This window comes from Brassica napus, chromosome C1, assembly GCF_020379485.1.
Source record: "Brassica napus cultivar Da-Ae chromosome C1, Da-Ae, whole genome shotgun sequence".
Lineage (NCBI taxonomy): Eukaryota > Viridiplantae > Streptophyta > Magnoliopsida > Brassicales > Brassicaceae > Brassica > Brassica napus.
The window spans coordinates 27950397-27961863 of NC_063444.1; the positions used below are offsets into that span (position 1 = coordinate 27950397).

General features: G+C 28.2%; 1 long non-coding RNA gene across 1 annotated transcript; it reads left to right on the plus strand.

The window, feature by feature from the left end:
• Nucleotides 1-5587: 5587 nt before the first annotated feature.
• LOC125580729 lies at nt 5588-7079 on the plus strand. The gene is made up of 2 exons (XR_007318478.1): nt 5588-6014; nt 6675-7079. It is a non-coding gene; the product is annotated as an uncharacterized LOC125580729 (long non-coding RNA).
• Nucleotides 7080-11467: the final 4388 nt, after the last annotated feature.

Here is an 11467-nt window from a genome sequence, read left to right on the forward strand (position 1 = left end):
GGTTTTCTTCCTTGTACTCTCTTAATTTAACTTATGTACCTAACATATTTATTCTTTATACTAATGTTTGTTCCCTACAATTTTAATCTATTATAAAATGACGAATACAAACGTTGAACTATTAAATGTATCATATTTGTTGAAAAGTTAACGTATTAGAGCTCATTTTAATTATTTTTAAGACTGCATATGCACACAAAAAAAAATTAAGTTTTACGGCTAACACAAATCACCAAAATCAAATAGGCAACATCAATTCTAAAATGACAAAAGGAGATTAGGTTTTCTGCTCTCGATTTTTTTACTTTTGACTCTCCATAATTGATTTCATTTTCTACCTCTATAAAGTTGTGTTTTCGTTCTCGTTTCTCTTTCATTGATATGAGTTTAGTTTCTTTTTTTAACTTCTTCTATGTATTCAATGAATCACATATGTGTCAATTAAAAAAGATGGACATATGTAAAATTAGTTCCACTGCAGATACATATCTAAAAATCAAAATTTTGAAGAAAATCACCGGCAAACTATATTCACAGGTTAGTGTTCAAATCTAATATATCAAGCTGTTATAGACTATAAATGTAGACTCGAAATATAAATGGTTTTCTATTATATATTCACCAGTTCGGTCTGAAAATCATATAATTCTAGAACAACAAAACAAATTACTTATTTTATTAACATACGCTTTTAAGGTTTGGTTACTTAAGGGTATACTGATAAAAAAAATATATAATACTTTATCATTCTAGTATATGTAAACTATGTATAAACTAAGAACTTTTTGATTTATCAAATGATAAACCAGAATACTTATAATAAATAGTTCAAACTTCTCATTCTTACAATCATAATAGCTAGTTAGGGTATTAAGGAGAAACAAATATCAGACGAATTATCAAATCTCTCATTTTTCGAACAAACTCAAAAAAGAAGTGATTGAAATCTTGTCATAATATTTCATTAAAAGCTTTTTAGGAATAAAAGTGAAGACTAAATTATTTAATCTAAATGAAATAAAATATATAGTGCTTTCATTATTAAATATCACTTCGATTTGAAGAAGTGTATTTTTAGGATTGTTAGGATCAAATAACATATTAGAAACCACCTATTTAAAAATAATAATTTTTATACATAAAAATATATACATTAGAGTAAACACATAAATCAAAACCAATACCTTTTGCTAATTTACAATCACGATTTTGGTAAGTTAATCAAAACAATCATTTCATTTACATTATATGGGATATAATTAACTTTAGTGATATTTACATAGATGCATATAGTATATTTTAATATAAATATTTACTTTTGACATTTCCTACTCATATGATTTTATTAACATTTGAATATTTGCTGTAACAAAAATTTAAATCGTTAATCACAAAACTTTTAGTGTGAGATTTTTCAATAAAAAATTTAAAATTAAAATATTAATATCTCAATAAATTTTTCACTGTAAATTTGAAATTAACATATTTTTATATTTTTATACAGTATCTAATTTATTTTAAATGATATTAATATATATATATATGTATGTATATATATATAATATGAATATCTATTGATAAGACTTCATATTCATACGATTTATGATCATTTGTATTATGTTTGAACAAAAAAAAGTTAAACTATTGATCACAAAAATTTTAGTGTGTGACTTTTATCATTTTTAGTAATTTATAGCCGTTTTAAAAAATTCAAAATATAACATATAAGAAAAAATCTAAATTTTTTTATTATATGTTTAATGTGATTGTTTAATTTATTTTAATAATATAAAGTTAAAACAAAAAGAGAAATGATACAAAATTGTTATCAAATATGTATTACTCATAATCATTAAATGTCATATATATATGTTAATCATATTAGGTAATTCTGTAGCTTTTATTTAAGAAAAGAAAAAAAATATTATTTTGTACACTACTAATCAATTTGATAGTTAGTTTAATAAAAAATATAATATATATTTATATGAACCAAGTTGTTTTTCTAAGGATTCTAAGAATCATCCTCGTGATGGTATGTGGCTACGAAAACATGTTGTATTGCTCGAGGATTAATATATAGGGCATTATCCTAAAGATAGCAGGAATTGTGAAAGCTTATAAAATCATTTTGAAGCCTTATTAATTATTTGTAAAAGTATTAAAATATTTATAAAGCCTTATAAATCAGTTATAAGATTTGTTAAGTAATGGATAGCAGTTTATAAATTAGTTTTAAAAGATTAAAATCAATTTTAAACAATGCATAAATGAAATAAAAGATTTTAAAACATTTAATAATTTATAGTGATAAAACTCCTCAACTATTTCAGAATCAGAAGAAAATCCCTAAACTAAATTTTCAAAATTATAAACCTTCAACTTATAAACCGTTAATGTATGTCATCTACCGTCACGATAATCTTTTACGATATATTACTTTTAGAATTTTAATATTTTTTTAAAAAAATTTACGGATCCAAATCCGGATCCGGAGACTTACGTATAATAAAATATTTATGCGAATATTTGAAACCGGATATCTGGAAGACACGAATCCGGATCGGGATACTAAAATTATGGTTCCAACGGATTTGGATCTAGATACCCTAAATTTTCTAGATATCCGGATATGTCCAACCCATGACCAAAACCTCTCCAAACTAGTTTAACATTTTAATCTCATCAATTTTGATTTGCATTCTCACGAACCATCTCCTTCTCTGTACTGTTTTTCCAGCTGTTTGCTTACATAAATTTCCGTTGTCATACGTTATAATTGTTCTTATTGTATCTCTCGCTTAGTGGCATCTCAAACCAATGCATATTCTAAGGGGAGAAAATTTTCAAAATAAGGACTTAAGAGTTGATTACTTTGAATCTTCAAAAAAATTCTCTAAAATTTTATTTATTTACATTATAGTCCTTGACATTAACAAAAGTTACTAATAAAGATAAAGTTTCACAAAAACATGTAAACATATATTTAATATTTTATACAACACACAATATTACAGTATTATACAATAAAATTACATATAAATTAAATATATAATAAAACAACACACATAAACACAAAATTTAGAAGTTATATACATATAAAATACCTAATACTCAAGCATTATTTCTGTATTTTTATTTTTTATTTACGTGTAGAATGTATTTTTATTTTGTATGAGCTTTATTTAATGTATTTTCTATTGTGTGAACTTTATTTTAATGTTATGTAATATTTATCATATAATATTTTATTTTGGAAGTTATTATAAATTAAGCTTCGTATACAAATTTGTGAAAAGAAATAATTACAAGGATCAAAAGAAAGAAAAATATAGTTTTGAAGTTCTGAATAGTGAAACATTTGAGGTTGGGTTGGAATTGAACAAAATTTCAAAATTTGAGAATTTGAAGTTGGGTTGGAGATGCTCTTAGAATAATAATTTAGCATCACATGTAAGTAATTATTCAATTATAAAACTATTATTTGGCTTCCAATTGGTTTAGGTGTATAGATCTAGTCTTAAAATAATAATTAGATAGGTAATTTTTTCGTACTCATGCACAGATATAAATAGTCTAAAGTAAATATACTATAATAATTGATTGCTATTCACTTTTAATTTTAAATTAATTTATAATTTGTATACATCATTTATATTAATAATATTATATTACTTTAATATACATATGATTTTATATATGTTATATCTAATTGGTTTTGTTGTTTTTACAGTCGATTTAGTTGTCATTTAAGTAAATTGGATTGCATCTCTGAATTCAACTGTAATATTTTTATTCTATATATTAAAATTTTGATTAATTTCTTATTTGCATTTAGGTGGTTGCTGTTTTAGATATGTAAATATATTTTATGAAAATTATGTATAACTTAAAATATATTATGCTTAGAATGAAATAAAAAAATAAACTAAAGTATCTAATTCTAAATTACATAAATTAAAATAACGATAATATTCCGAAGTCTCATGCGTATATATAAATTTTACAAAAGAACTAAATTGTAACTGTTGGTTAATATTTTATTTTCATTTTTAATATGTTTTGAGTTGTCCTATAATTTATATTTATTAAATAAATGACTATTCTTATCGTACTTAAATCTATGATTTTTGATATACGTTGGATTAGTCGAGTCACTCATGTTGTGAGTATATTGAGTTACATATATTCTTTCAAAATGAAGTATAATTATTTTTTATTATAATTAAGTCAAATAAAATCAATTTTATTTATTTTTTAAATGTGCATGTATTTTCATAATATTTATCAAATTATATGTTGATGTTTTTAAAAAAATATTATAAAATAAAGTGATGATCAATAGGAATTTACATGCATAAGTAGCTGATACATTTCAATATTTACAATAATTAAAATATTTTATAAATTCTAAATAATTTTATGTCTTTGATTTATTGAATGAAACCTGAAATTTATTTTAAATAATCCTAAAAATGAGAATTCAGATTTGCTTTGGTATTTTGATTATGGTTCTATTAAGTTTCACAAACATAAAAACATAAAATTTAAAAGTAAATTTAATATTAAAAAAACTAATAACTTAAATAATGATAAAATATAATATATCTACCTCATTAAACTATTTTGTAACTATTTGATTATGTTTATTTTTAATTTTTTTTTTATTTTTTAGTATCTCTTAAAAATAAGCAGTAAACTGAATTATGATTTTATTTGAAAATAATATTATATAACTAAAATATAATTTATCGATATTTTTATGTAATTGAAAGATATTATTGTCAATTAAATATATGAAAATAAATAAAATATTTCAATAATACTAATTATAATCTATTTTAGTTAATTAAACATATATCAGCTTATGTTACTTAACTATTTTATGTAATCATCTAAGAAAATAGATAGATATATAAAAATATTTCTATTACTTTGAATTTTTGTATTGTTTAAAATTATGTTTCAAAAGAAATAATATTTTTTTTCTAATATCAAGATTATCTGTGTAAATTGTTTTTAATGAAATCACATTATATAAAATTTTATACTTTTCATCTAATAAAATCTAGATATAAACAAAGTATTTTATTACTTCAAAAGTATATTTTATGTTATTTAAAAATCTTTTTTAAATGTAATATTACTATTTTGTGAACTTACCTTTTTATGAAATCATGTTATATATACATATTTTTCGTTTTTCAATTTACTGTTTAACTTTATAAGAAATTTCCTGTTTTATTATATGTATATGTTTTTTGAAAATTCTAAAAAGAATACTAAATAAAAAATAATAATAGTATTTTAAGTGTAATATTTTTAATTAATTAAGGGTATCAGGGTAATCAACCATCGTGATAATTAACGTGAAAACGACACATATGAAACTGACTTCTCAAATAATATTATAAAGATTTAGCACCAAACGTCTATGCTTTGTTTAATTGTAAAAAAAAAGTATATTAGTTTAGCAGCAAATAATTTTCGTTGTAAAAATATATATATATATATATATTATTTTTTTGATTAACTTGGGATATCTCGGACTTATAGAAAAGACCTGACTAATCTCCAAGTGGATTAATATATAGTTTCCTAATAATTGGTATTGGCTTAGCCGCAGTTTTAAAATAATAACTTAGCACCAAAGAATTGAAAAGTTCTAAAATGATTTGTGTGTTTTCAAGACTTTTGGCTGGATTTGGATGAGAAATAGAAGAGATCAATGAAAGGCCCTTTGTTGAGCAAGAGTGGTCATATCACAATCATTGGCGATTCTTCATCAACTGATGAGCAAACACCACTTAAGGTTGTTCAATCGTGTCATCCATGTACACAAGAACGTTTTTGGAACTCGATCGAGTTTGCTGTGAGTTTGGTCCAAATTGTTGCAGCAATAGTAGTTTTGACTCGAGCAAAAGGTGAACATCTAGAGACAACAAGGATCATTGGTTATGCTTGTGGTTGTATTGGCGATGTTGGCACCACCCAAATTTTATCTCAGAGATAAGGTACAAATTATATTTCTAATCTTTCATTTGTTGGCTAGTAAAGCTAAATTGATTGGTAGGATTATATGTTTGAAATAGGAGAAAATGGGATAATCGTTAGTTGGTTTGCAGAATCAACGCTGTGGTGGACATTTTGAGTACAATAGTTACATATTTCTTCGTGGGTTGGTTTGTGCTGCTCCAAATGAGTTTCTGATTCGGGGAAGCTTCTAGGGTTTCGATTTGTCTTTTGGCGTTCATCTCGTGTCTTCTACTTCTTCTTCTTCTTCACTCTCTTTTCCTCGCATCTTAGATACAGTCAAGTTTTGTTTTAAAAAAAAAATTATTACCGAAATTGCTGTTTCAAACTGATTTTGTTACTGTTCTTTCAATTAATTTGTGGGTTTGTTTAAAAATGGATCCTTGCTCTGTCTTTACATCGAGTTAGGCCTATGGGTTTTTAGATCCTGTCGGCTTGTAGTTTGTTAGTTTTGCTTGGTCAGTGACACTGAAAAAGCTTATATTTATTTTCTGGAGATGCATTTTCAAATTGGGGATAAGAAAAGGAATGATCTTTCTTTTGTGTTCTGTAATTTTATTTTTTTCATCATTGGCATTTTTTCATTGGTGAAGTTCAGAGTTTATGTTTTAACTCGTATACTCATTTTAAATGTTTTACAGGCCTAGCCTCTTCTTCAAGAGATTTTTACAAGCACCAGCCCTGTTGAAAGCAGTAAACTCATCAGAAAGGATAAAGTAGATAGATAGTAAACTCCCAGTAAACTCATCTGTCTGATTTTTTTTCCAAGAGTTGCATTTGTTTGTTTGTTGAACATGATGTCGTTGCTTGTGTTTAATTCGTTTCCATTTTGGTTTTGTGTCTCTCTTGTTATACTGCGCTCAAGTTTCAATTCTTTGTTACAACTTACAAGTTGTTGACTTTTGGGTTCATGACTTACAACGTCACGCATGTTTGTGTATGACGTTAAAATCATAAAGACAAATACTTTTCCATTACTAAAGTGTATGAGTCTGTATGTCTTAAGCTAGTTTTATACACTAAAGGAAACAATTTTTTTTGGAACATTTTTTTTTTTGGAACACCACTAAGGGAAACGTTTATTTATTACTAACTTGTAATGGTGTTGCCGTCTGTTGTTGCATTAATACCCACTTTGTTTCATTATTCCACCACTGAAGACCTTTTTGATGAAAATGAGGATGTTAGAAAGAAAAAGTAGTTTTGGAGTGGAGTCTTCAATATCAAAAGATTGATATGTTTGATGGAATAATGGTATCTAGTGTTTTGGTTATGTTTTATATCAGTTTATAATTTGTTTGATATAGGCTTTGTTTTGATTATGGACAGGTCCTGGTTGTCCAAGAAGGAAAAGAGTAATTTATGGAAATTTTCTGTTAAGTGTGAAGTTTATATGTTGTAATCTGTAAACTTTGAGTGTTTCAAAAAAAAAAAAAAAAATCTGTAAACTTTGAATTTTTAGTTGAAACAAAACAATGGCCATGTTCGTTTGCTCACCCAGATGATCCATCTGGGTGAAGATGCAAATCGATGTTCGCTTTGTGCATTATAATGTTACATCCAAATGGATCATCCAGCTGAATTTTTAAAAACTCATCTCAAATTATCACCCAAATGAAGCTGAGTCTTGATGGTGCATCTGGATGCAGATGCATCTAGTTCAGTCCAAAATGATAAATGACAAAAATAGCCTTTTAAAATCAAAATATTATTTTCAAACCCTAAATTCTATTTTTTTGCAAATACATTTTTCTGCTATAACCAAAAAATGAATTTTCTCGCAAAAACTGAAAAACACACTTTCCCGCCAAAACCGCAAGATGTGTTTTTCCGCAAAAAACGTAAAACACACATTTCCATAAAAACACATTTTTCGGCCAAACCAGTAAAACCACACTTTTCAACCAAAACCGAAAAACGCATTTTCCCGTCAAAACAAAAAAAAAACGCATTTTCCCGCCAAAACCCAAAAAAATGCATTTTCCCGCCAAAACACAAAAAAATGCATTTTCCCGCCAAACTCCAAAAAGCATTTTCCGGCAAAAACCGCAAAAAGCATTTTCCCGCCAAAATCAGAAAAAAACGCATTTTCTCGCCAAAACCGGAAAACTGAATTTTCCCGCCAAAACCGTAAAAACGCATTTTCCCGCCAAAACTGGAAAAAACTGGAAAACGCATTTTCTCACCAAAATCGGAAAAACGCATTTTTCCGCTAAAACCGGAAAAATGTATTTTCCCACCCAAAACCGGAAAAAATGTATTTTCCCGTCGAAACCGCAAAAATGCTTTTCCCGCCACAATCATGAATAAACTTTTCTCGCCAAAATCGCGAAAAAAAAAATTTTCCCGCCAAAATCGTAAAAAGACTTTTCCCGTCAAAAACACTTTTCCCGCCAAAACCGCAAAACACACTTTTCCTGTCAAAACCGCAAAAACGTATTTTTCCGCCAAACCCATAAAAACGTATTTTCCGCCAAAACCACAAAAATGCACTTTTTCGCCAAAAACACATTTTCCCTCAAAAACCGCAAAAATATTTTCCGCCAAAACCGTAAAAATGTTATTTTCCGCTGAAACTTAAAAAATTATATTTTAATCATTTTATTAACAAGTCCACCTGGATGTAGATGGAAGTTAAAAAATGAAAAGCAAACAAACATAATTGCATTCAGATGATTCATCTGGATGCATGGACGAAATGAAGAAACGAACAACACCCGCTGGGTGGAGCATCTGGATAAGACATCTAGATGGACCATCTGGATGCATCTTCCAGATGTACAAATGTAATATTAGAGTCTGGACTTATATTTTACTAGGGATCGTTATCTGCGCCAAAGCGCGGGTTTTTTGCATTTTAATCTATTTTTGCCTTTTGCTTACTAATTTAGCATTCAGTTTTTCAATTCATTTTATTTTCACCCTCTCCTCTTGTCTTGTTTACATTTGTTTTCACGTTCTGTCGTTTGATTTGTCTTAGTCTTGGCTTGTGTAGTAACTTAACTCTGCTCATTCTTCTTTCATTCTTTATTGATTGATATTTTTATCTCGCTTAGCTCTGTATTACCACTAATTTCCTCGAATCATTTTTCATTACCTGCTACGTATTCTTTTCATATTCATTAACTATTATCTCCAATCTCTTTAAATCCTAAAAATCCTACGTGTTCTTTTGTTTATTAAATCACATATTAAATATTGTTGAAACTATTTATTTATTCTAATAAATCCTTACGTTCATAACTAAGATGATATGGATAAAAGACTGATTATAATTTAGTTGAAATTAAAGTCTAAAGTAGAAGTTATTAAACTTGCAATCCTTCTTTTTGTCATCCAAGATAGCTTTAGTCAAATCAATTATATTGATTTAGAAAACTCATTAGCTATTTCAATCTCAAACAACCAAAAAACAGACACATTTGTTATTGACGCTGCGACGGGTTTCCTTTACTATAAACATAATTTCTTGTCACAACTGTTAATAAACCCAAATGTGTTTACAAAAGCTACTCATGTAAGAGATTCATACTCATTTCTCTTTCTCTAGTCATCTCCTATGTTAGTAGCTATCATAATACAATCATCATACAAAGGATACATCTCTTGGTTCCATATAGAACATGCAAAATGACTGTTTTCTGCAGACTCCATGATCACTGAGTATTATAAATATCAAACACTGTCTATGGTCTATTTATATGTTGAGGAAAGGCTTCGAAATGTAGCTTCCAATTAATGATTTCCAGGTCAACACATTGCATGTTAACCTCCACAATGGGATCAGCGGATCTGCAGATACCGCTACATGTCGAGTCGAACGCATCTACACGCATGTTCCCTGCATGTGTCTTTCATTCACAATCTGCAATTCTCTCAAGAACCAAAATCAATGTTAAATGAGGTAAAAGTTTTAGAGTCACAACAGACTTTGTATAGCCAAGCCCAATAAACCAAGCACCCAACGTAACATCCCCACTTGCCTATTTGTGCAGAAAATGACTTGATCATTATACACCGAGAAGTTAGATGGAGAATGAGGTATGAATGCAAAGTAGACAAAACAGTTAAAATCTTATTGATTATGGGAAATATAAGAAATCAATTCTCTTGAAATGGCGTATAACTGTCCAATAGCGTGGCAGAAGTATTTGTTCATGTTCTCACCAAACTTCCAATTCTAAATGTATATATAAATCTATTAGAGTTATTGCCAGCACTCTGTTGCGATATTTGTTAGCTAAAATAATTCATCCAACATAATAGGAAAAAGAAACCAACGAAATTGTAAAGCTAACCATCAGCTGAGATGCTTTTGTTGTCCTGACACATTGCAAGCTTAGTGATTTCACTGTCAAAAGCAACAAACTCAGCAGTTATATACATCCGAGACATTTATTTACAAACGGTTCCTAGCACAGAAAAAGCATATTATTATGTTACAGATGATAAGTTTGATGCATAAATACAACTTAGAATTTTTTTCAACTGAACATTTGTGCCTACTGAATTACCTTACAACACCCACTGCATTGTGATTTTTGCATGTTAAAGCTGAGAATCAACATTGGAGCTTGCGTTGGCATTTGGAACATGAAATATAACACCATCAATTTCCAGTGTTAATTCCATTGACAATAGCTGTGCAAAAGAACTCTGCTAGTAAGGTAATCGAGATTAGTAATTCTTTACATCTTAGTGTCGTGCAACTTCAAAACGATAGACACTTACAATCGACGGCTCTCAAAGATGGACCGCAAACCATCTAATGATATGCTTACCTCGTCGTATAAGTAAACCATGTCACTTCCCTCCCACGGGTAACGTTGCTGGTGCAAATCAATTCCCTCCACCTCTTCCTCATCATTAGGATGCTCTGCAATATACCCTCTGAAAGGTTCAAATTTATGTCGCTAGAATTATCAGAGAAAGAAATATAAAGTACCCTCCAAATCTTCTGTACTCGTGATATTTTCTTTATTCAATGATCTTCATTCAACCTAACAACCATCAAAATAAAAAGAATGTGAGGCACATAATCTTCAAAATCCAAGTTTAATGAATGGAAAAAAAGCTCAGGAAGGCAGAAAATGTCAAACACTTCTTCTTCTTTTACTTCTTGGCTCCCGTAAATGAACTGTCAAAGCCATCATTAATTGCAAGAAAAAAGATTAAACAAAGCAACTGATGAAAAGAAACAAATATGTTTCACAGCGCATAAACTCTTCTTGAACAATCAGGCAACAAATAATATGTCTCCCGTGTGACTCAGCTGAGTCCTCGATGGCATCCTGAACGACAAATGTCTTCTTCTTCTGCTTGGTTAGATCAAAGGGTGCAAGCTAAGGATACCAAAGAAAATTAAAACCACACAACCATGATTTATCAGGTAAAATAAAAGAACCGATGATGAATTTATTAAAGATGGGGAGAT